Source organism: Vombatus ursinus, unplaced genomic scaffold (genome assembly GCF_900497805.2).
Source record: "Vombatus ursinus unplaced genomic scaffold, bare-nosed wombat genome assembly UNPS02014786.1, whole genome shotgun sequence".
Lineage (NCBI taxonomy): Eukaryota > Metazoa > Chordata > Mammalia > Diprotodontia > Vombatidae > Vombatus > Vombatus ursinus.
The window spans coordinates 32,142,595-32,165,956 of NW_020954564.1; the positions used below are offsets into that span (position 1 = coordinate 32,142,595).

The 23,362-nt window shown below is 35.1% G+C and overlaps 1 protein-coding gene across 2 annotated transcripts in view; it reads right to left on the reverse strand.

The window, feature by feature from the left end:
• ASXL1 (ASXL transcriptional regulator 1) overlaps positions 1-23,362 on the reverse strand; it is a 67,166-nt gene that overhangs the window by 24,340 nt on the left and 19,464 nt on the right. The window lies entirely within an intron of this gene.

A 23,362-nucleotide genomic window follows, 5' to 3' on the forward strand; every position in this document is an offset into this window, starting at 1 on the left:
GAAAGAAAGAAAGAAAGAAAGAAAGAAAGAAAGAAAGAAAGAAAGAAGAAATTATCAAGGAAAACTGCCCTGATATTTTAGAACCAGAGGGCAAAATAGAAATTGAAAGAAAAGAGATCTCCAAAGGAAAACTCCTAGGAATATTGTAGCCAAATTCCAGAGTCCCCAGGTCAAGGAGAAAATATTGCAAGCAGCCAGAAAGAAACAATTCAAGTATCCTGGAGCCATAGTCAAGATAACAAAAGATTTAGCAGTTCCTACCTTAAAGGAGCAGAGGGTTTGGAATATGATATTCTGGACGGTAAAGGAGTTAGGATTACAACCAAGAATCACCTACCCAGCAAAACTGAGTATGATCCAGTAGGGGAAAATATGGACATTCAATGAGATTGAGGATTTTCAAGCATTCTTGATGAAAAGACCAGAAGCTGAATAGAAAATGTGACTTTCAAATATAAGACAAGAGAAGCCTAAAAAGGTAAACAGAAAAGAGAAATCATAAGGGACTTAATAAGGTTAAACTGTTTATATTCTTATACGGGAAGATGATATGTGTAACTCATAAGACCTTTTTTGTTATTAGGAGTTAGGAGTATATATAGACAGAGAGCACAGGTATGAGTTGAATATGAAGGGATGATACCTAAAAAATAAAATTAAGGGATGAGAGAGGAATGTATTAGGAGAAAGAAAAAGGCAGAGGTAGAATTGGGGTAAACTATCTCACATAAAAAGAGGCAAGAAAAAACTTTTACAGTGGTGAGGAAGGGGGGAACTGAGGGGGAGCCAATTCTCATCAAAACTGGCTCAAAGAGGGAATAACATACACAATCAATTGAATATAAAAATCTGTCTTACCCTATAGGAAAGTAGGAGGGGAAGGGGAAACAGAAGGGAGGGCAGATTGGGGGAGAGGGGAGTCAGAAGCAAAACACTTTTGAGGAGGGACAGAATGAAAGGAGAGAGAGAATAAAATAAACGGGGGTAGGGAACAGGATGGAGGGAAATAAAGTTAGCAATAGTAACTGTGAAAAAATTTTGAAGCAAGTTTCTCTGATGAAAGCCTCATTTCTCAAACATATAGAAACCTTAGTCAAATTTGTAAAAAATAAGTGCAATTCCCCAAATGACAAATGATCAAAAGATATGATCAGTTTTCAGATGAAGTAATCAAAGTTATCTCTAGCCACATGAAAAAATACTCTAAATCACTATTAACTGGGGAAATTCAAATTAAAACAATTCTGAGGTACTACCTCTTACCTATCAGACAGGCTAATAGGACAGAAAAGGAAAAATGACAAATGTTGAAGGGAATGAGGGAAAAATGAGACATTAATGCACTGTTGGTGGAGTTGTGAACTGATTCAACCCTTCTGTAGAACAATCTAGAACTATAAAACCATGCATGCCCTTTGACCTAACAATACCACTACTGGGTTTGTATCCAAAAGAGATAAAAAACAAAAAGGAAAAGGACCTATACGTACAGTATTTATAGAGGTTCTTTTCTGGGGGCAAAAAAATAGAATTTGAGGGGATGCTCATCAACTGGGGAATGGCTGAACAAATTGTGGTATGTGATTATGATGAAATACTACTGTACTGTAAGAAATGCTGAGCAGGAAGCTCTCAGTAAAACCTGGAAAGACTTACATGAGCAAAGTGAAATGTACTGTGTACAAAGTTACGGCAATATTGTAAGATGATCAGCTATGAATGACTTAGCTATTCTCAGCAATACAACGATCCAAGACAACTTTGAAGAACTTAGGATGAAAAATGCTATCTATCCCTAGACAAAGAACTGATGATGCCTAAATCCAGATTAAAGCTACTTTTTTTTACTTTGTGTATTTTTCTTGAGTTTTGTTTTTCATCTGTTTTCTTTCACAATGTGACTATTATGGAAATGTTCTGCATGACTACACATGTATAACTTATATCAAATTGCTTACCTTCTCAATAAGGGGAGTGGGAAAGGAGGAAAGGAGAGAATTTGGAACTCAAAGTTTTAAAAATGAATGTTAAAAATTGTTTTTACATGTAACTGGGGAAAAATAAGACAATAAATAAAGGCTAGAAAAACAATAAATTAAAGATCTCCAATCAAGTACCAAAATAGTTTATCTTTTGCTTTTTCAGAATACCTAACAAAACTGAAATTAAAAAATTATTGGATTAATAAACTACAAGCTAGGTTTTTTTAGGAAAAAAAATAGATAAGCCATTAGATAATTTGATCATGAAAAAGAAAGAAAAAAACAAACTGCTAGTATCAAAAATGAAAAAGGTGAATCACAATCAATGAAGAAGAAATAAAAGCAACTATTTGGGAGCTATTTTGCCCACAAAACTGATAATCTAAATTAAATGGATAAATATTTACAAAAGTATAAATTGTCCAGATTAACAAAACACGAAAATAGAATATTTAAATAATCTTTAAAAAAAACACAACCTTAGAAAAAGAAATTGAACAAGACATAAATAATCTCTCAAAGAAAATAATCCCATGCAATGCAAGGATCTAAGACGTCTCCAAAAAGTCTCATGATGGAAAATGCTATCCACATTCAGAGAAAGAACTACGGAGTTTGAATGCAGATTGAAGCACGCTATTTGCTCTTTTGGTTTTTTTTCTTCTGTTTTGTTTCCTCTTTCTTGTGGTTCTTCCTATTGGTTCTAATTTTTCCTTACAACATCACTAATGTGAAAATATGTTTAATAGGAATATATATGTAGAGCCTATATCAGATTGCACACTGTCTTGGGGAGGAAGGGGAGAAAAATTTAAAAAGGTTATGGAAGTGATTGTTGAAAACCAAAAAAATTAATTTAATATATATAGCTAGATAGATAAATAGAGGACACAGGGTGAGTTGAAGATGAAGGGGTGATATCTGGAGAATGAAATTAAGGGGTGAGAGGATTATACTGGGAGAAGGAGAAAGGGAGAAGTAGAATGGGGTAAATTATCTCACATTGAACAGATAAGAAAAGGCTTTTACATTGGAGGGGAAACAGGGGAAGGTGAGAGGGAATGAGTGAATCTTATTCTCATAGGATTTGGCTGAAGGAGGGAATAACATATACACTCAATTGGGTATGGAAATCTATCTTACCTTACAGGAAAATAGAGGGGCAAGGGGACAAGAGAGCTGGGGGATGATAGAGGGGAGAGCAGATTGGGTGAGAAGCAAAAACTTCTAAGGACAAGGGTCAAAAGAGAGAATAAAATAAATGGGAGCCGGGATGGGATTAAGGGAAATAGACTTAGTTTTTCACCAAAAAAAAAAAAAATCAATAAAAAAAGAAATTTAAAAAAAAAAAAGAAAAAAAGAGAAAATAATCCCGTGACTGCATAAATTTACAAGTGAATTCTACTAAGAATTAAAAGAACAATTAATTTCAATTACTACATGAACTGGTTGAAGAAACAGGTTAAAAAAAAAAAAGGATCCTACGATTCCTTCTATGATACAAGTACAGTCTTGATACCTAAACCAGGGAAAAGTCAAAACAGAGAAGAATAGACCAATTTCTCCAATCAGTATTGATGCAAAAGTCTGAATAAAACATTAGCCAGATCACTACAGCAGTATATCGCAATGATCATAAACTGTGACCAGGATAGATTTATACCAGGCTTCAAAATTAGGAAAAGTATCAGAGTAACTGACCATAATAACAAATTAATCAAAAAATCATGATTATTTCAACAGTTGTAGAAAAAGCTTTTGACAAAATGAAACACCTATTCCTACTTAAAACATTAGAAAGCATAGGAATAAATGAAGTATTCCTTAAAATAATTACCTATCTAAAACCAAGAGCAAGCATTATTTGCATTGAGGATAAGCAGAAAGCTTTTCCAGTAAGATCAATGGTGAAGAAAAGATGTCCATCATCACCATTTATTATTCATTATTGTACTAGAAATCCTAGCTCTAGCAATAAAAAGACACTAAAGGAATAAGCATAGGTTAAGTGAGGAAAAGAAGACTCATTCTTTGCAGATGACATGATGGTCAAAACTTAGAGAACCCTCAAGAAAGAACTTAAAAAACTAATCTAAACAACTGCAGCAAAGTTGCAGGACATAAAATTAGCCCACACAAATCAACAGCATTTCTGTATGATGCCAACAAAATTCAGCAGGAAAACAAAGAGAAATCCCAATTAAAATAATTACAAGCAATATCAAATACTTGGGAGTCTATGTGCTAAGACACACACAGGAACTATATGAACATAATTATAAAACAGTTATCACACAAATAAAAACAGATCTAAATAAATGGATAAATATTAATTGCTCATGGGTAGGCTGAACCAATGTAATAAAATGATAATACCGCCCAAATTAGTTTACTTATTCACTGCCATATCAATCAAACTACCAAAGAATTACTTTACAGAAATAGGAAAAAATCATAACAACAGTCATCCAGAAGAGCAAGAGATCAAGAATATCAAGGTAATCAGTGGGGGAAAAAATGGAAAGGAAAGAGGCCCAGAAGTACCAAATCTCAAACTATACTATATAGCTTTAATTGTCAAAACAATCTGATACTGGGTAAGAAATGGAAAGTTTGATAGTAGAACTGATTAGGTACATGATATATGGAAGAGTGTTTGATAAACTCAAAAATCCCAACTATTGGGGCAAGGACAGACAATAAGGCAAAAACTGTTGGGAAAACTGGCAAGTCGTCTGGCCAACACTAGGCATAGACCAACATCTTATATACCAAGGTAAGCTCAAAATGGGTACATGATTTAGACATAAAAGGTGATAAATCGTAATCAAATTAGTGGAATAAGGAAGAAATTACCCATCTATTATAGACAGGACTTATATGTACAAAAATATTTATAGCAGTTCTTTTTGGTATGGCAAAGAATGGAAAGTGAAGAGATGCTCATCAATTGAGGAATGGCTGAACAAGCTAGGGTATATGACTGTGATAGAACACTATCGAGCTATAAGAAATGATGAAAAAGATGGTTTCAGAAAAATCTGAAGACTTATATGAACTGATGCAAAATGAAGGGAGCAGAACCAGAACACTGTACATAATAATAGTAATATCATCACAATGAACAATTGTGAAAGACTTAGCGACTCTGTTCAATATAATGATACAAGACAATTTCAAAAGACTCCTGATAAAAAATGGATCCACCTCCAGAGAGAGAACTGATGAAGTCTGAGTGCCCACTGAAGTATAATTTGTTCACTTTATTTTTCTTGCTTTTCTTTTGCAACATGGCTAATATGGAAATATGTTTTGCATGATTTCATATGTATAATTTATATCACACTGATTGCCTTACCAATGGGTGGGAGAAACATGGGAGGGAAAGAATTTGGAACAAAATTTTTTTCTAAAATGAATGTCAAAAATAATCAATGCATTTTTGATGAGTTTTTACACACACACACACACACACACACACACACACACACACAACTAATGTAGCAACAATTAAAAGAGAAGAAAGAAACGAGGGAGCGGGGGAATCTCTGCAGCAAGTTTCTCTGACAAAAGTCTCGTTTCTAAAATATATAGAAAATTGAGTCAAATTTACAAGAATAAGAGCCATTTCCCAAATGACGAGTATTTAAAAGACATAGACAGGCAGTTTTCAGAGGAAGAAATCAAAGTTATCAATAGCTATATGAAAAAATGCTCTAAATCACTAATAATTAGAGAAATTCAAATGAAAACAACTCTGAGGTATCACCTCAGATTGGTTAAGATGACAAAAAAAGAAAATGATAAATATTGGAGGGGGTATGGGAAAACAAGTTCACTAATGTAGTGTTAGTAGAGCTGTGAACTGGTATAACCATTCTAGAAAGCAATTTGGAATTAGTGTCAAGAAACTTTTAAATCATGCATACCCTTTGACCCAGTGATACTGCTACTAAATCTATACCCCCAAAGAGATCAACAAAGAGGAAAAACGATCCATTTGTACAAAAAATATTTATAGAAGCTCTTTTTGCAGTAGCAAAGAACTGAAAACTGAGGGGAATGTTCACCAATTAGGGAATGGCTAAACAAGTTTTGGTATATGAATGTGATGGAACACTACTGTGCTATAGGAAACAATGAAGGAGATGGTTTCATAAAAATCTGAGAAGACCTATATAAATTCACTGATATAAAGCAGAGAGAACAAAAGCAGACTTGTTTATATGGCAGCAACAATATCATAAAAATAATCAACTTAAAGATATAGTAATTGATCAATACAATGACCAACCACAATTTGAAAAGACTCATGATGAAATAAGCCTCTCCACCTCCAGAAAGAGAACTGATGGACTCAGAAAGGAGACTGAAGTATATTTCCTTCTCTTTCTTTGAGTTTTTTTTTTTTTGCACATGACTAATGGAGCAATATATTTTGCATGTATATAGTTTTTTGTAATGGGTGTTGTTTTTCTCAACCAGTAGAGGTGGAAGGATGGAATATGGAACAGGAAATAAAACTCAATGTAACGTGAGAAAGTAAAGAAAATTTTTTTAAAAAAACCCAAAGATTGCTCTGATTCTAATATACAGATAGTCTACTATACCACCCAGACAATGTTTACGCCACCCAGATAATTTTCATATATGAACTTCTATCATACCAACACCTCCTTTATCTTATATTATCTTATACTTCTGTTAATTTCTTTTAAATCAAGGGTAAAACTTTGTCTATGCTACTAAATGTCATTTTATTTGATTCAGTCCAATGTTTAAGATCATTCAGATCTTTGGGGAATTTTACACCATCATCTAACATGCTGGCCATTTCCCTGCTTGATTTGTGTTATCAACGAACTTGGCAGGAAAGCCATCTATTCCTTTATTCAAAACACTGATAAACATGTTAAAAAGCACAGAGCCTAGCACAGATCCCTAGGGGACTATACTAGAGACCTCTGCCCAAACTGACATTGACACTTATCTGCCAGTCTAATAATAAGCCTGTCCAAAAAAGGAAATGAGATTTGTTTGGAATGAAGCCATGATGAAATGGCTTTGTGATACCCACTTGCCTTATCTAATTAGATATTCTCTATTTCTCTCTTTCATTCATTCATTCAACAAGCATTTACTTGTCTATTGTGTACGAGGCACCAGGCTAAGTACTGGGGATACAAAAAGGGAACTGGATCTGCACTCTGAGAACTTACCTCCTGGAACTTTTACCCAGACTGAAAATCTCCTTGATTATAACTTGCTGAGTCCACAGTCTTCTTTTTAAAAAATTATTTACGGTAGCACTTTTTGTAATAGCAAAAAGACTCTGTCCCCAAGTCCCCCACTCCCTTTCAGTTGAATTGGAAGGACTGACAGTAGAAGTTTCTTTTCCCTAACAACTCATGGTGTTTCTACCACTTGGATATGCTGGAAGTCATCAACCTCAAGCCTTCTGGTGAGATGTAGGACCACCATCCCACTGAATGTCCAGCACCTTCTATCTGCCTTGAGAACAGAGACTGTCTCTTTTTCTATTTATATACACAGAGTTTAGCACAGTGCTTGGTAGATACTAATGCTCATTCACTCAATCACTGAAAGAACTGGAAACAAAGTAGATGCCTATCAATATGGAAATGGTTAAACAAACTTTGGTACATGACTTCAATAAAATATTACTGAGTTATGATATGTAACAAATGAAAATACAGGTAGAAGCATGGGGAGATTTACATGAAATGATGCAAAAGTAAGCAGAATCAAGAAAACAATATACACAATGACTATGATGATGTAAATAGAACAACAAAATTGAGCACTGAATAATTTTAATGATCAAGCTTAGTACCAAAGAAAAGAAGAGAAAATGTGCCTCTCTCCCTTTGCAGAGATGGATGCAAAGCAATGAATATACTGTTAAACAAGGAGGATGTGCTGATTAGTTTGGCTAAGCTGCTTTGTACCCTCCTCCTTTTCATTTTTATTATAGGGAATAGCTCTCTGAGTATGGGAGGAGACAGTGGGAGGGTATAAATGGAAATCAAGGTACTTACTAGCAAAACAAAATATACCAATAAGTTTTTTAAAAATAGAATTAGAATATTTGCCCTTCTTCACTAAGATGGCCCTTCCCTTGTTTTCCACAATCTTTCAAAAATTACCGACAGTAGCTCAACAATTAAATCTGCCAGTTTTTTTCTGTAAGCTGGTATGTAGTTCATTTATAGCCAGGTGGCCTGAACTCAAAGGAAGTTGTAAGCTCTTACTACCTCCCTGAACATTCAAATCCTGTATCTCCCCCCCCATCTCTTCCAGTCCAAAAAAAAGTCTTGTTATGAAGAACAATTTAAATAATTCAAAGAAATAGGAAAACCCTGAATGATGTGATTTAGAGTTAAGAAGCATATACAAAAGTACACACATAAACGAAAATGTTGTAAAACATTCAGATTAAGCACCATGAAAAGTTTTAAGTTCTGTCATCTTAGAGCAAAGAGTTTTCCAATTTGGTAAAGTTCAAAAAGTGTATTGTTCCATACTCTATTTTGTGTCATCTGGCTTAACTTGTTTTAAGTAGATGTATTTTTTGGTTTCAGTCTTTATGTTTATCAATAACTTTTCTTTAAGTAAGAAAAAAGCCAAATACAAGAGCGTTCTTGGCAGAAAAGAGAAGAGATGAAGTAGTTCTGACTTTTCTTTGTCATCATAATCATTCGCCTTTTCCTATACTATGTCATCCTTAAAACTGTCAGTCACAGTTCAACTAAGCTTTAGTACTGCTGAAATTCTTCTTATAGATCTACCATTTTAATATTCATCCTTTGTTAATATAATATCTAGTAGGAGAGCCTACTAGGAGAACCATAGTCTTATTCCTAAAAATACTGGGAATGTGAAAGTACATTACAAAGCTGCCAGAGCATACATTCAAAATTGTAAGCGTCAGGGCAGCTAGGTGGCGCAGTGAATAGAGCTCTGGCCTTAGAGTAAGGAGGACTTGAGTTCAAATCCAGCCTCAGACACTTAACACTTAACTAGCTGTGTGACCTTGGGCGAGTTATTTAACCCCAATCGCCTCACATAAAAAAAATAAAAACAAAACAAAAATAAATAAATAAATAAATAGAACGATGAGTGTCAAACTCAAACTATACATAAAGATCCCTGCTGGCTGCATACTGACTTAGAAAATGACATATTAACACTATCTATGTCTTATTGTATTTTTAATTATTTTGTTAAATATTTCAATTATACTTTACTCTGGTTTCCTAAGCACTCATGGGATAGGATATGTGATACTTCAACCCTAAATGACCCTACCGCCCAAACCTGATAAACAGTTGTCAATCAAGTATATCACACCAACCATACCATGGCTTATATTCAGTACTTAATAGTCACAAAGTTCTTTTTCATCATCTCATTTTATTCTCTCAGCCCTGTGAGTTCGGACATATACATTCACGTCTCCATTTTACAGTAAAGGAAACTGAGATCAGAGAGGGTGAATAGCCTACAGTCGATAGAAGCTAGACTGGACTCCAGCTCTTGAACCAGATCTTGTATCCTATCACTACTCTAATCTGTCTTTTAAAATGGGAAGGTAACTAACATATAACTAACATGTTCACTAGATAGTAAACACTTTTTTTTTTAATCCCTCCACCAGAAAAGCATCAGAAGTTGTGGGGTCTTGATTTAGACACCTTCTAGTTCTCTGATTGTGGGTCAATTACTTATCCTTTCTGAATCTTAGTTTCCTCATCTGAAAAACTGAAATGCTTGCACAACCTACTCTCTCCCCAGGGTTATGAGAGAATAATTTTGTAAATCATTAATCACAATATAAAAGAAAGCTATTCCCACCTGGCTACTCTTTTGGATTTCATCACTGTTCTGAGAAACTCATCTTCCTTCAAGTTTCTATCAACTCTTGACACCACCTAACTCAGTACAGGAGAGGGCAAAGGGTGCACAGGGGAGAGTTTCTCCTGCAACCTCCACTTAAGAAGGGGCCCTCCCAGCAACCATCTCACCGTTTCTCTCCCAGTGGCAACTCAGGGTCCCTGCACTGGTTTGCTCCTTCTTTGCCTACCCTTCCCACTTTTTGATTTTAAGTGCTGTCTTTCCCCTATTAGAGTGTAAGCTCCTTGGGAGCCAAGGACTATCTTTTGCCTTTTTAAAAAATATATTTTATTTTCCCCCTCAATTACACATTCTCCTGGTTCTGCTCACTTTACTTTGCATCAGTTCATGTAAGTCTTTCCAGGTTTTTCTGAAATTATCCTGCTTGTCATTTCTCATAGCACAATAATATTGCATCACAATTACATACCACAGCTTGTTTAGCCATTCCCAAATTGATGGGCACTCCTCCAATTTACAATTCTTAGCCACCACAAAAAGAGCTCCTATAAATATTCTTGTACAAATAGGTCCTCCCCCCGCCCTTTTTTTATATCTTTGGGAGACAGACCTAGCAGTGGTACTGCTAGATCAAAAGGTACACACAGTTTCACAGTCTTTTGGGCATAGTTCCAAATTGCTATCCAGAATGGTTGAGTCATTTCACAACTCCACCAACACTACATTAGTTTCCCAGTTTTCCCATATCCCCTCCAACATCCAACATTTTCCTTTTTTGTCATATTAGACAATCTGATAGGTGGGGGGTAGTACTTCAGAGTTGTTTTAATTTGCATTTCTCTAATCAATAGTGATTTAGGGCATTTTTTCATATGACTATAGATAGCTTTGATTTCTTTGTCTGAAAACTGTTTGTTCACATCCTTTGACCTATCTTTTGCCTTTCTTTTTATCTCCAGCACTTAGCACAGTACCTGGAACATTTTTGTTGTTGTTCAGCCGTTTCTGTTGTGTCCAACTCTTTCTGACTCTAAGATTTTCTTGCCAAAGATACTGAAGTGGTTTGCCATTTCCTTCTTCAGGTCATTTTAAAGATGAGGAAACTGAGGCAAAAAGGGTTAAGTGACTTGCCCAGGGTCACATAGCTATTAAGTATCTGAGGTCAGATTTGAATTCAAGAAGATGAATCTTCTGGATTTAAAGCCCAACCTCTACGGACTTCATAAATTTTTAGTGATTGATTCACTTAGCCCCAAACCTTATTTCCCACTCCTCCCATCCCCCATTTCATTGGCACTTCCAGAGGGAAAAGGGTTGCTATTTTGTTATCACTTTATCAGGAACATGAATAGTTATATCCTTTTCAAAATTTAAACACAACAGCTACTCCCCCAGCTGATTAGTCATACTATTAATCTTGAATAAAAATACCAAAAAATGCTACCCTAGTTCAATCAAAGACACATTTTCATTGCATTTCAAAGCAATCAGGTTTCATTATACTATTAAATACTTCTTTTTGCTGATCAAATAATATTAAAAACTTTGAGGTTTCTGAGTCCTTCTCTACCTTATTTTTCCACTATTTCCCTCTGAATTTTCACACTATATTAAACCAATACAGCCCCACACAGGTGAAACAGATCAGAACACTTCCATGGAGGGTTAAAACAAATTCTCTTTCTACACCCTTTTCTACTATAAACAGCTTAATACAATTAACAAAAACTGGCAGGAATTCATGCAGTCTCCCAACAGAATGAATCCTCAGACAAAAGCATTAGCTGGCACTCCTTAATTCCAGGTGCACATTTCAAAGTGTGTTAACTCTTAAGAGGTGGGGCTCTACAGGATAGAAAAAACAGGCTACTTTTTTGATCCTTGTTCCTTTCCTCCAGGTTCTGGGTAGAGTTTAAGCCACTCTCAGAACGCTGAACATGAAATTAAGACATTTCGCTACCCAAAAATCTCTTTCTAACTTTAGATCACAAATCTACATTTGTTAATGCCTCTAAAATTTAGTCAACTGGAGACAATTTTTCTTAGAGAAAAGTCACCACAAAAGCCCTGTCTTCCAAATACAGGCATTCAAGAAGAGAAGCCAAATCCAATTCTTCTCAATAGCTGACCCTAACTAAAATGTCAAATTCCTGCAAGCACAGTTCCTGAAAGGGATGCAAATCACCCCGCCCATCACCAACCCCCCAACCCTTGGCACCCTGGCTTAAATTACTTAATGATCATGAGTGTGAAAAACTATAGCCACTTATTATACTCATTCCTACTGCCAATACAATAAAAAAGGATAGAGAGGTGGCAACTTTCAACACATTTTATGATCAAGTATCTGACCATTATCCCATTATCATTATTTTAGGCTCAAGGGAAATTGCCTGAGAAGACCCCTCCCTCTGCCACAGTAGTGAGGGGTCCATGAATGTGGAACATGGTATATATCGTCAGACAATACTGATCAATTTTTCTTTTTTTTCCTCTAAAAATTTTTTTTATGGTTAACACACAAGTGTAGTCCCTCACACTGGGAAGACTGTGGTTTGCAGATCACTTGAGTCTGGAGGTTCTAAGCTGTGGTAGGGTTAAAGTGGATCAGTCTAGAACCAATATGATAAGTCCTGAAGCAGAAGGTCATCTGGCTATCTAAGGAGAGAAGTGACCTAGGTAGGAAAAATGAAGCAGGTTAAAGCTTCCTTGCCAATAAGTACTGGGAGCCCTGAGTGGCCACTGCATTTAAGGACACCCAGTCTCCTCTCCAAAAAAAAATTATGACAAGAAAACAAAGAGGAAAGATACAAGGAAATTAAGTTGATGCAAAATCACAAGATAACAATAAAATGTATTTTTAAAATAAGAAATAGATTAATGATTAACATAAAAAAGCACAAAAGGACATATGAACTAATGCAAAGTAGAAGTAGTAAACACAGATCCAGGAATATACATAATGACTACAACAATGTAAGTGGAAACAACAAAAAAAAAACAATTAGAACTAAATGCTACAAAATTATAATGACTAAGTTTGGGCCCAAATAAGAAATATAAAAAGATACCTTCCTCTCTCTTCTTTGCAGAGGTGGAGTATAGGTGTGGAACACTGACGGGTAATATCAGATTTTTTTCAATGTGTTGAAAAATAAATAATTTTGTTGAACTGCTTTTTCTTTTTTTTTCTTTATTATTCTTTGTTACAAGCTCTCTCAGAAAAGGAAGCGAGATGCACTGGGAAATGTGATGTAAAACAAAAGATAATAAAAATTTATTTTTAAAAAAGCATTAAGTACCTACTATGCACAAAACACTGTACCAAGAGGATACCAACAGAAAAGTAAGGCAGTCCCTGCTGTCAAGGAGCTCCCATTCCAATGAGGGAAATAACAACGTATAAAGGTTTCAGTTACAAATCAAATTTGGAAAAGTCCCATGGTCCTTAGGCAGCAAAGAAGATGTTAATGCCTCTCCTTTAGTATCAATTCCACTGACAAAATTATATCAGTTTCTGATGCTGAACTATTCTAAAGTGCCAAGAACTCTGGTGGCAACGCAAGTACTATTATCTCCTAACAGATAAACAAACTGGAGATCAGAGGTTAAATGACTTGTATAAAGTCACATAAGTGTCAGAAGCAGGATTCTAATCCAGGTCTTTCTTAAATTCAAAATGAACACTTTCCACTAAACTGCTGCACTTTATAAACTTCACATTACCCTCCACCCAGACAGAGTGTTGTAAGGAAAGCACTTTGAACTACAGAAATGGAAAATGTTAATATTGAGATGTACTAGCACAGACAATAAAGACAAAATCAGGAAAAGATGGTTTTCCTACTATGTATCAAAAATAAGACAGCTTATTTAGCTGTTATAGCAGACCATAAAAAATATACTGTCAAATGTCGGATTAAAGTGCAATATTCCCACTTTATGCCCAAATAGAAATTCCCATTCTGAAGAAGCGATCACCATGTTTAGTTCTCTCAGCAGAGGGAAAACACCGATTAGTAACTAAAAAGAATTTTACATTTTAAAATAGTTTCTAATGGCTTAGTCTTCTTGCTTTAGCAACTAAGAAAAAGGAGATTACAGTGTCAGGAGGCAAGGGTGAGAAGATGTTTTTCTAGAGTCAGCAGATTTATGGCAAGTTACTACAAATAAAAGGGTTTTTGTTTTTGGTTTTTTTTAAAAGATGACAGGGAGGGGAAGGTAGATGAAAGAGGACCAAAAAAAAAAAAAAAAAGAACATGCACATTCTCCCCTTCCCCACCCCACAAAAAATTAGTGTAAAAGAGTAGAGTGGAAATTAACTAAATTTAAAATTTTAGTAATCTTTGGAAAAAAAAACTCAACCACATGACTTCTGGTATTATGTTTAATAATAAAATAACTTTTAATTATTTACCTAATCATTTATATCTTATCTCCTTTGTCCAGTTCCACCCACCCTCCCTGTAAGGTAATACAAATATCATCACCATTTCATACATGAATAAACTGAAGTGCTCAGCAAGATAAAGTAATCTGCTAGTTGTCAAAAACCTGTATACAGCAGAGCCAGGACTCAACCCTCTTTCTACCACATTTCTTCTTTAACTAACAGCAACTTTTCATATGATGTAGATTGCAATCTTACTAGTTGTAATTCTATACTTTATTCCTTCTTCTCTTCTTCCATTTTAGTATTTTGTGGCAATATAAATAGCTTAGAAAGTGCTGTAGGTCTGGAAATGCACCATGAATATTATTATTAGGGTTATGTAAGTAACAACAAAAAGGCAATAGTAATTATCTCCTCCCTCTCTTTTTCTGTTTTATTCCTCACAATTATTTGCAAACTGTAGTGTTAAGGGAGGCATACTTGAACTGTAGTCTTCAGTACTTCTGGGGAGATTATTGAGAAGAATATCAAAAGAACTGAGTCACAAAACTTGGTGGCTCGTCTCATCTCTGTCACTTACTAGATTTCTCCTCTCTGGACCCCAGTTTCCTTATCTGTACTGTAAGAATGTTAGGGGGCAGCTACGAGGCGCAGTGGATAGAGCACTGGCCCCGGATTCAGGAGGACCTGAGTTCAAATCCGGTCTCAGACCAGACATTTGACACTTACTAGCTGTGTGACCCTCAGCAAGTCACTTAACCCCAATTGCCTCGACCAAAAAAAAAAAAAAAGCATTAGACTAAATTAACTCTCATGTACCCTCCAGCTCTAACATTTTGTATTCTAGGGTCCCTTCCAATTCTAACAATCCATTTTTATTCTGTGCTGTTTTTCTATTCTATAAAGTAGCTGAGTCTAATTAATTGAAAAAATCTTGGGAGGTAATTTTGTCACCACTTTAGATAGATAACATCAACTAATAAAGTTTACACTTTCACTAGTGACAAAGTTGTTACAGTTCAATAAAAATAGAATTTTAGAACTAGGTGAGAAGTTAGAGATCTCCCAGTCCAATCTCCTCATTTTAGCAAGACAGAGAGTTTTAGAGAATAACAAATACTTGCTCCAATCACACAAATGGCAAGTAGTAGATTGTGGATTAGAACCCAGGGCTTCCAACTCCTAATTTAATTCCCTTTACACTATACCATGCTAATCATTACAGCTTACAGGAATCACACATACAAATACCAACAAGAATCATCTATGATACCTTCTGCCTTCCAGCTAACACTGGGCATAGTTAGCTGATATTACTAGGATTATCTTTAAGGAATTAGTTCTGATAAAAAAATTTTTTAAAAAGTTTATGTATACAAACAACAAATGCACTCCACACCTCAAAATGACTACTGGTACAAACAACAGAAACAATGAAAGAAGCCCATATCACAGTATATAGATAAGGTAATGTATGCTCCAACCAAATGACAGATCCTAAGGCTCAAAGAGCTATGGTTGTGAAGGATGATGCAAAACTAGGTAGTAAAGATTTCATGACCAGCATACCACCATAAGAACCCCACCCCTATCATTCAGAATGAATCCCATGGAACTTACTGAAAACTTCAGCATTACCACTGCATTTCTGACAAGTCTATATTTGTCAATGGTCTTAAGTGTCTATAGAACCTGACATAATTAGACAATTTGAACTTGGAAATAAGTGGCCATCAGGTACTAAGAAGGAAGAAAACTGAATTCAATAGCACAGAAGAAATGACCAAACAGGGAGGTGAAGGGCTGCCAAGCCATCTATATAGGCTTTCCCTCAGCACATGAAACTTTGAAAATGCCACAGGATTTTAAACAGACTACCATTACCATATCACAATGAAAAGATGAGAAATCTGAGGCAAATACTATAGGATTTCAGTCAAGATACACTACATACTATTTCAGACTACTGTGCAATACAATCAGTGCAATACATGCACACTTCTGAAAACAAATGAATTTAATTCAGACAGGTTATATTTGTAAAAGCCTATCTGATCTTACTACAATACGGGTGAAATTTAATTTTCTATACCACAGACAAGTTTTCGAACAGTAACTGACATCATCAGTTGATTTGGACTTTGATGAGAACTAGTCAGGGTTATTTACCCAGATTACAAAGACCCTATCTCTACAAGTTACACCACGATGGCATGGCCAATTAAATCAAAGTTAATTGTGTTCTGTCTCATCCATCTCCCATCAATAACAGAATAAATCATTGCACATGTTTGGGAAGAGAGTGAGACAGTGTGGTTTTAACGTACCATTCAAATCTGAATTAAGACACAACTTTTAACAGAAGAGAGTTACTAATCTTAATTATAGTTATAAGATAGAAGTAGATGTGATGTTAGGACAAGGAAAAGAATAAGCATTTATATAGCACTGTGGCAGGTGAAAGATGAAATGACTGAAAAAACAAAGGTTCAATCTTCTGAACATATCTATTTATTAAGCAATGCATGGCAACTGCCCAAAAAAGCAGGACCAGACCTCCTCAACTTAAGCCTGGACCCTGAATACAGGGGGACACAAATTTTTATAAATTAAAAACAATTAATCAAGGCCAATTAATTAAAAGGAAACAATTAACCAAGAGACATTAGGTAATCTGATTTCTAATTGGAGGAAGACTAAGGACTTTCCAAGTTGGGAAGGTGAAAGCAAACGAGTACAATTCCCTGAATTCAGAAAATGAGATGTCCCATTCCCCCCAACTATCTGTAAATAATCAAAGGAACATGGAAACAATAACCAACTGATCCCTACGGGGCCAGTTTTCAGATAAGATTTAAGGCTGCTTGAGATGTACAAGTGTGAGAAAACTCCTTGCATCAGTCTTTGGATCTGACCTGATTTCTGGTCATCATAACCTAGGTCTTTAGTTAAGGGTCTGTAAGCAGCAGGTAGAGGTGGTCCAGCTTCCCAGTCCCAGGAATAGATTCAAACAATGCAATAAGATTTTCTTCCAACTCCCACAACTGAACAGAAAGGGAACTAAGCTAGTTACAGAATTGAGTCATAAGATGGAGTCAGTGTAGTTCACTCAATTCCCACAATTAATCACTTGCTGTCCTAATTCCTTCAATTCCCCCTTTTGATTTATGGGAAATGGGCGGCCCACTTCCCCCATGGATCCCTTATCTATAAGCCAAATCTATACTTTTTTACATATTCATAATCAGAATTACATGTCAGGTTACAGAGCATACTTAGAGGTCTCACAATGGACTAATTTTAAGAAGGGAGATTTATTTGTCACCAAGGTAAAAAACAAAACTTAAACATATGTGTCAGGCACTGTGCTAAGTGCTTTTATAAATATTATTTGATTTGATACTGATAAAAACCCTGAGAGGTAGAAGCTATTATTACCCCATGTTACAGGTGAGGAAATGGAGGCAAACAGAGGTTAAGTGACTTGCTCAAGGCCACACAGTTAGTAAGTATCTGAAGCTGGATCTGAACTCAGGTATTCCTGACTCTAGGAGTAACTTTAAACGGAATTTCTCTTTTTATTTCTTGCTGTTGGGCTTTGTTGGTAATATATAGAAATGCCAATGATTTATGTGGGTTTATTTTATAGCTTGCAACTTTGCTAAAGTTGTTTATTATTTCAAATAGTTTTTTACTTGATTCTCTGGGATTCTCTAAGTGTATCATCCTTTCATCTGCAAAGAACAATAGCTTTGTTTCTTCTTTGCCTATTCTAATTTCTTTTTCTTCTCTTATTGCTAAAGCTAACATTTCCACTACCATATTGAACAACAGTGGTGATAATGGATATCCTTGTTTCACCCTCAAACTTAATCTAAATCACTATTAATTAGAGAAATGCAAATCAAAACAACTCTGAAGTACCATCTCCCACCTATATGATTGGCCAACATGACAAAACAGGAAAACGATAAATGCTGGAGAAGATGTGGGAAAATTGGAACACTAATGCATTGCTGGTGGAGTTGTGCATTGATCTAACCATTTTGGAGAGTAATTTGGAACTATGCCAAAAGGGCTATAAAAATGTGCGTACCCCTTGACCCAGCAATACCATTTCCAGGGCTGTATCCCAAAGAGATCATACAAATGGGAAAAGGACTCACATGTACAAAAATATTTATAGCAGTTCTTTTTGTGGTGGCAAAGAACTGGAAATTGAGGGAATGTCCATCAATTGGGAAATGGCTGAACAAGCTGTGATATATGGATGTAACGTAATACTATTGTGCTATAAGAAATGATGACCAGGCAGACTTCAGAAAATCCTGGAAAGACCTGTATGGACTGATGCTCACTGAAGTTAGCAGAACCAAGAGAGCATTGTACACAATAACAGCCATGTTATGAGATGACTAATATTGATAAACTTAACCCTTCCTAGCAATACAAGGATCTAAGACATCTCCAAAGGCCTCAGGATGGAAAATGCTATCCACTTCCAAAGAAAGTACTATGGAATTTGAATGCAGATCGAAGCATACTATTTGCTATTTTTTTCCTCTTCTGTTGAGTTTTGTTTCCTCTTTCTGGTGGTTCCTCCTATTGGTTCTAATTTTTACTTACAACATCACTAATCTGAATATTATGTTTAACAAGAATGTATATATATATAGCCTCTATCAGATTGTGCGCCACCTTGGGGAGGGTGGTGGGGAGGAAGGGGGAGAAAAAATTTAAACTCAAAAGCATATGGAAGTGATTGTTGATAAATCAAAATAAATTAATAAAAATAAATAAATTAAAAAAATTTTTTTTTAAAAACCAGATGTGTGACTGGCAGAGTCATTTCGCTTAGCAGTTTTAACCATAAAACTGAGATAAACACTTCTTTGCCTACCTCAAAAAACTGGTATTAAGATTAAATAAGATAATGGATGTGAAGATACTTTGAAAGTTATAAATAGCCATAAAAAATAGTTATTATTAATGCAATCATTAATGACACCTTGCTAAATTACAACCTTGTTTTTTCTGATTCTTACTCTTCTGTTAGTGGGTATAAACTTCCCCTCTCCCGACCCTAATATATTTATTATTTATTATTGTATATTATAGCTGTTTTTGTTTTTGTCTTATTCCCTTCCTAACCCCACTTTCCAAACTGAAGACTAAACTCCTCAAGCAAAATTTTGTATATACTTAGCACTAATTCCAGTACTCTACACACAATAGGTACTTAATAAAAGGTAGATGCTGTCCTTCAACCAATCCACCACATATCTGGTCTGCTTAAAAACAAAGGGCAGAAGAATATTATGGGGAAAGCAATCTAGCACAAATCAGGATTAGACCAGTATCTCACACTACAATAACATCTAAATGAATCAATGATGATAAAACATTTAATAGAGGACAATAAAAGACATTTCACAACTATACATAGAGGGAAAATTCTTGACTACAGTAGGGACAGAGATTATCATTAAGATAAAATGGACAAAATTGATTACATAAAGGTTTGTACCAAACTCAATGCGATTAGAATTAGAAGGGAAATGGTTGAGGAAAAATTTTTTGAAGCAAATTTCTCTGATAAAAATAATCTAAAATTCAAGATATGTAGGGAACTGACACAACTATATCTACAACTAGATCATCAGATTCTTAAGTAGTTAAGAGTGAGAACTATCTTTTACCTTTCTTTATATCCCCAACACTTAATATAGTGCTTGGCACATGGTAAGAGTTTAAATGTTTGTTGATTAAGTGAACTATATAAAAACAAGAGCCATTACCAACAGATAAAGGGTTGAAGGATCTGACCAGGCAATTTTCAAATGAAGAAATCCAAACTATTAAAAACCATGTTGAATTGCTACAAATTACTAATAAGAACAAATGCAAATTAAAACAACTCTAAGGTTCCATCAAGTTTCCGTTATATTGACAAAGATGACAGTTGTTAGAGGTAATGTGGAAGGTCAAGTACACATGACGTACATGTGGGGTGGTAGGTGAACAGGCCCAACCATTCTCGAAAGCAATACTATTCTTTGATACAGAGAAACCGCTAATAGGCATATACCATCCCCCAAGACACCAAGGAAAGAGGGATATGATCCATATGTACAAAAAATAATTGTAGCAGCATTTTTTGTTGTAGCAAAGAACCAGAAACAAAGTAGGTGCTCACCTATAGGAAAATTGCTGAACAAATTATGGTATATGAATGTCATAGAATATTACCGAACCATAAAAAAATGATGAAAAATCCTGATAACAGTAGGTTAAAGGTAAGCAGGGTAGGTTTCATCTCAATTTTATAACTGAAACTGATAAGTGACTTTGCCATAATTACTCACACATCTATTAAGTAGGTGGGACTAGGACCAGAACCTGATAGTCAGAGAAACTTAGAAAGATTTATATGAACTGGTGAGCAGAACGAGAAAACAATTTATAAAGTAACTACCACATATAAAACTGTAAAAGAATGAAATTATGAATTGTGATCAATATAATAACCAATCAAGGTTCTACAGGGCTGAAACAAATCATGCTTCCCAATTCTTTGCAGAGGTAATGGACTAGAGATACAAAATGAGATATATATTTTATGAGAGTCAATGTGTGGGTTTGTTTTGCATGGCTCATCTTATCTTTTATAGAAGAGAGTTTTCTGTAAGGAATGTTTAGGGAGAAGTATGGGAGTAGTGAAAACAATGCTAAAAAAGAAAGAAAAAAACACCGAGTTTTAAATAAACAGAAGATAGAGAGCAATTTGGAACTATACCCAAAGGGCAACCAAACCAAACCCTTTGATCCAGCAATACCACTACTAGGTCTGTATCCCAAAGAGATCATAAAAAAAGGCAAACGACCTATATGTGCAAATATATTCATAGCAGACCTTTTCATAGTGGCAAAAAAATTGGAAATTGAGGGGATGACCATCAATTGGTGAATGGATGAACAAGCTATGGTATATGAATGTAAAGGAATATTATTGTGCAATAAGAAATGATGAACAGTCAGAATTCAAAAAAACCTGGAAACACTTCTACAAATGGATGTAAAGTGAAATGAACAGAACCAGGGAAACATTGTACACAGTATCAGCAACACTGTGTGACGATCAACTATGAATGACTCAACTCTTCTCAGCAACACAATGATCTAAGACAAGTACAAAGGACTCATGAAGGAAAATTCTATCCGTGACCAGATAAAAAACTGATGGGCTCTGAACGCAGATTGAAGCATATTTTTTCACTTTATTCTTTTTCGTGTTTTTTTTCCTTTTGATCTTTTTCCTCTTTCACAACCATGACTAATATGGAAACATGTTTTACATAACAGCACATGTATAACCTATATCAAATTTGCCTACCATTTTTCAGAAGAGGGAAGGGAGGGAGAAAAATTTAGAACTCAAAATCTTGTAAAAAATGAATGCTAAAAGGGCAGCTAGGTGGCGCAGTGGATACAGCTCCAGCCTTGGAGTCAGGAGGACCTGAGTTCAAATCTGGCCTCAGACACTTGACACTTACTATCTGTGTGACCCTGGGCAAGTCACTTAACCCCAACTGCCTCACCAAAAAGAAAAAAAAAAGAATGCTAAAAATTGGCTTGACATGTAATTGGGAAAAAAATTAAAATACTATTAAATATAAAAAAAAAGGGGAGCGTCGCCAAGTCCTACTGAAAAAAATAAATAAAATGAACAAAAGAGAGTAGAAGGGGATATAAAGCAGGGCAGTATTACAAATGCCATATAATATACTTTTAAAAAGCAGTTGGTTATGTAATTCACAATGTTATGTGCTATACGATCCTTTTCTGTTGTTCTTTGTGTATGGAAATGTCCATGTCAATTAATTCATAAAAATAAGTTTTAAACATAAGATACGCGAATGTAATGGAATACTATTACAGTGTTAAGAAATGATGAATGAACAGATACAGAGAAACCTAGGAAGACTTGCATGAACTGATGCAAAGCAAAGTCAGTTATGTTATAAAGCTCAAATGTTTTCCAACACGATTGATACAATGGGGAACATTTTAAGCATAACACAACTTCTAGAAGATTTTTGCATGAGAAACAACTAGAGAACTCAAAAAACTGAACCATTTCATAATAACTCATAAGCTGAAACTCTTCTCACAGCCACTTCCACAAACAAACTTCAGATTTTTGTCAAGGTAAAGTGTCACACTTATTGTATATCTTCTAGTACATTAGGAATTTTGATCAGAAAAGGGTCAGTGCATTCACCCATGGCCTCCACTCTGAGGCCTGCAGCTTGAGCAGCCTGGAGCAGGGTGAAAGCCTAGTAGCAACAGTATTTATATATTTTTTAATCATTTAACATGTATAAGACTGTGCCATCATTTTTCTTAGATTCCTATCTTTCTTTTATGGGTCAATAACAAAGTTTTTGAGCATTGTGCCCTTAAACTCATTTTCATTTTTCATGTAATAATAAAAATAACTAATATTCATACAATACTTTAAGGTTTGCAAAGACTTTCTGTTCACTGTGTCCCTGGATGTTGACTAAAATTTCTTGAAGTAGGTGCTAATATTATTCCCATTTTACAGATAAAGAAGCTGAGACATTAAGTAACTTGTCCAGGGTTATATGTGCTACTAAGTGCCTAAGGTGGGATGCAAAACCTGGTTTTTCTAACTTCTTGTCTGCAACTCTATCCATTATTGCCAGCTGCTCAAGTATCACAAAAGTGAAACAGTTTAGAAAGATGATGATCATGTTAATTAATTAGGGCCATTTACAATGTTTAACAAGTGTAACCATTTATATGTATGAACAAAGTTCTGCTTTTGATACATAATCAAACAATGGTAGAACTTCGATGGGACCTAAGAAATCATCTACTCCTCCAAATGAGGAAATGGAGACTCTGAGAGATCAAGTGACTTAAATAAGGTCACAAAGCTAGTTTGGAGTACTAGTATTGATCAGTAAATAAGTACACAAACTTATATACTCTTTACTACTTATAAACTCCTAAAAACATGTTTAAGCTTCATATATTTGAAACAGCTAATGTCAATCATTCTTTTCCACAGTGAAGACTCTCACTT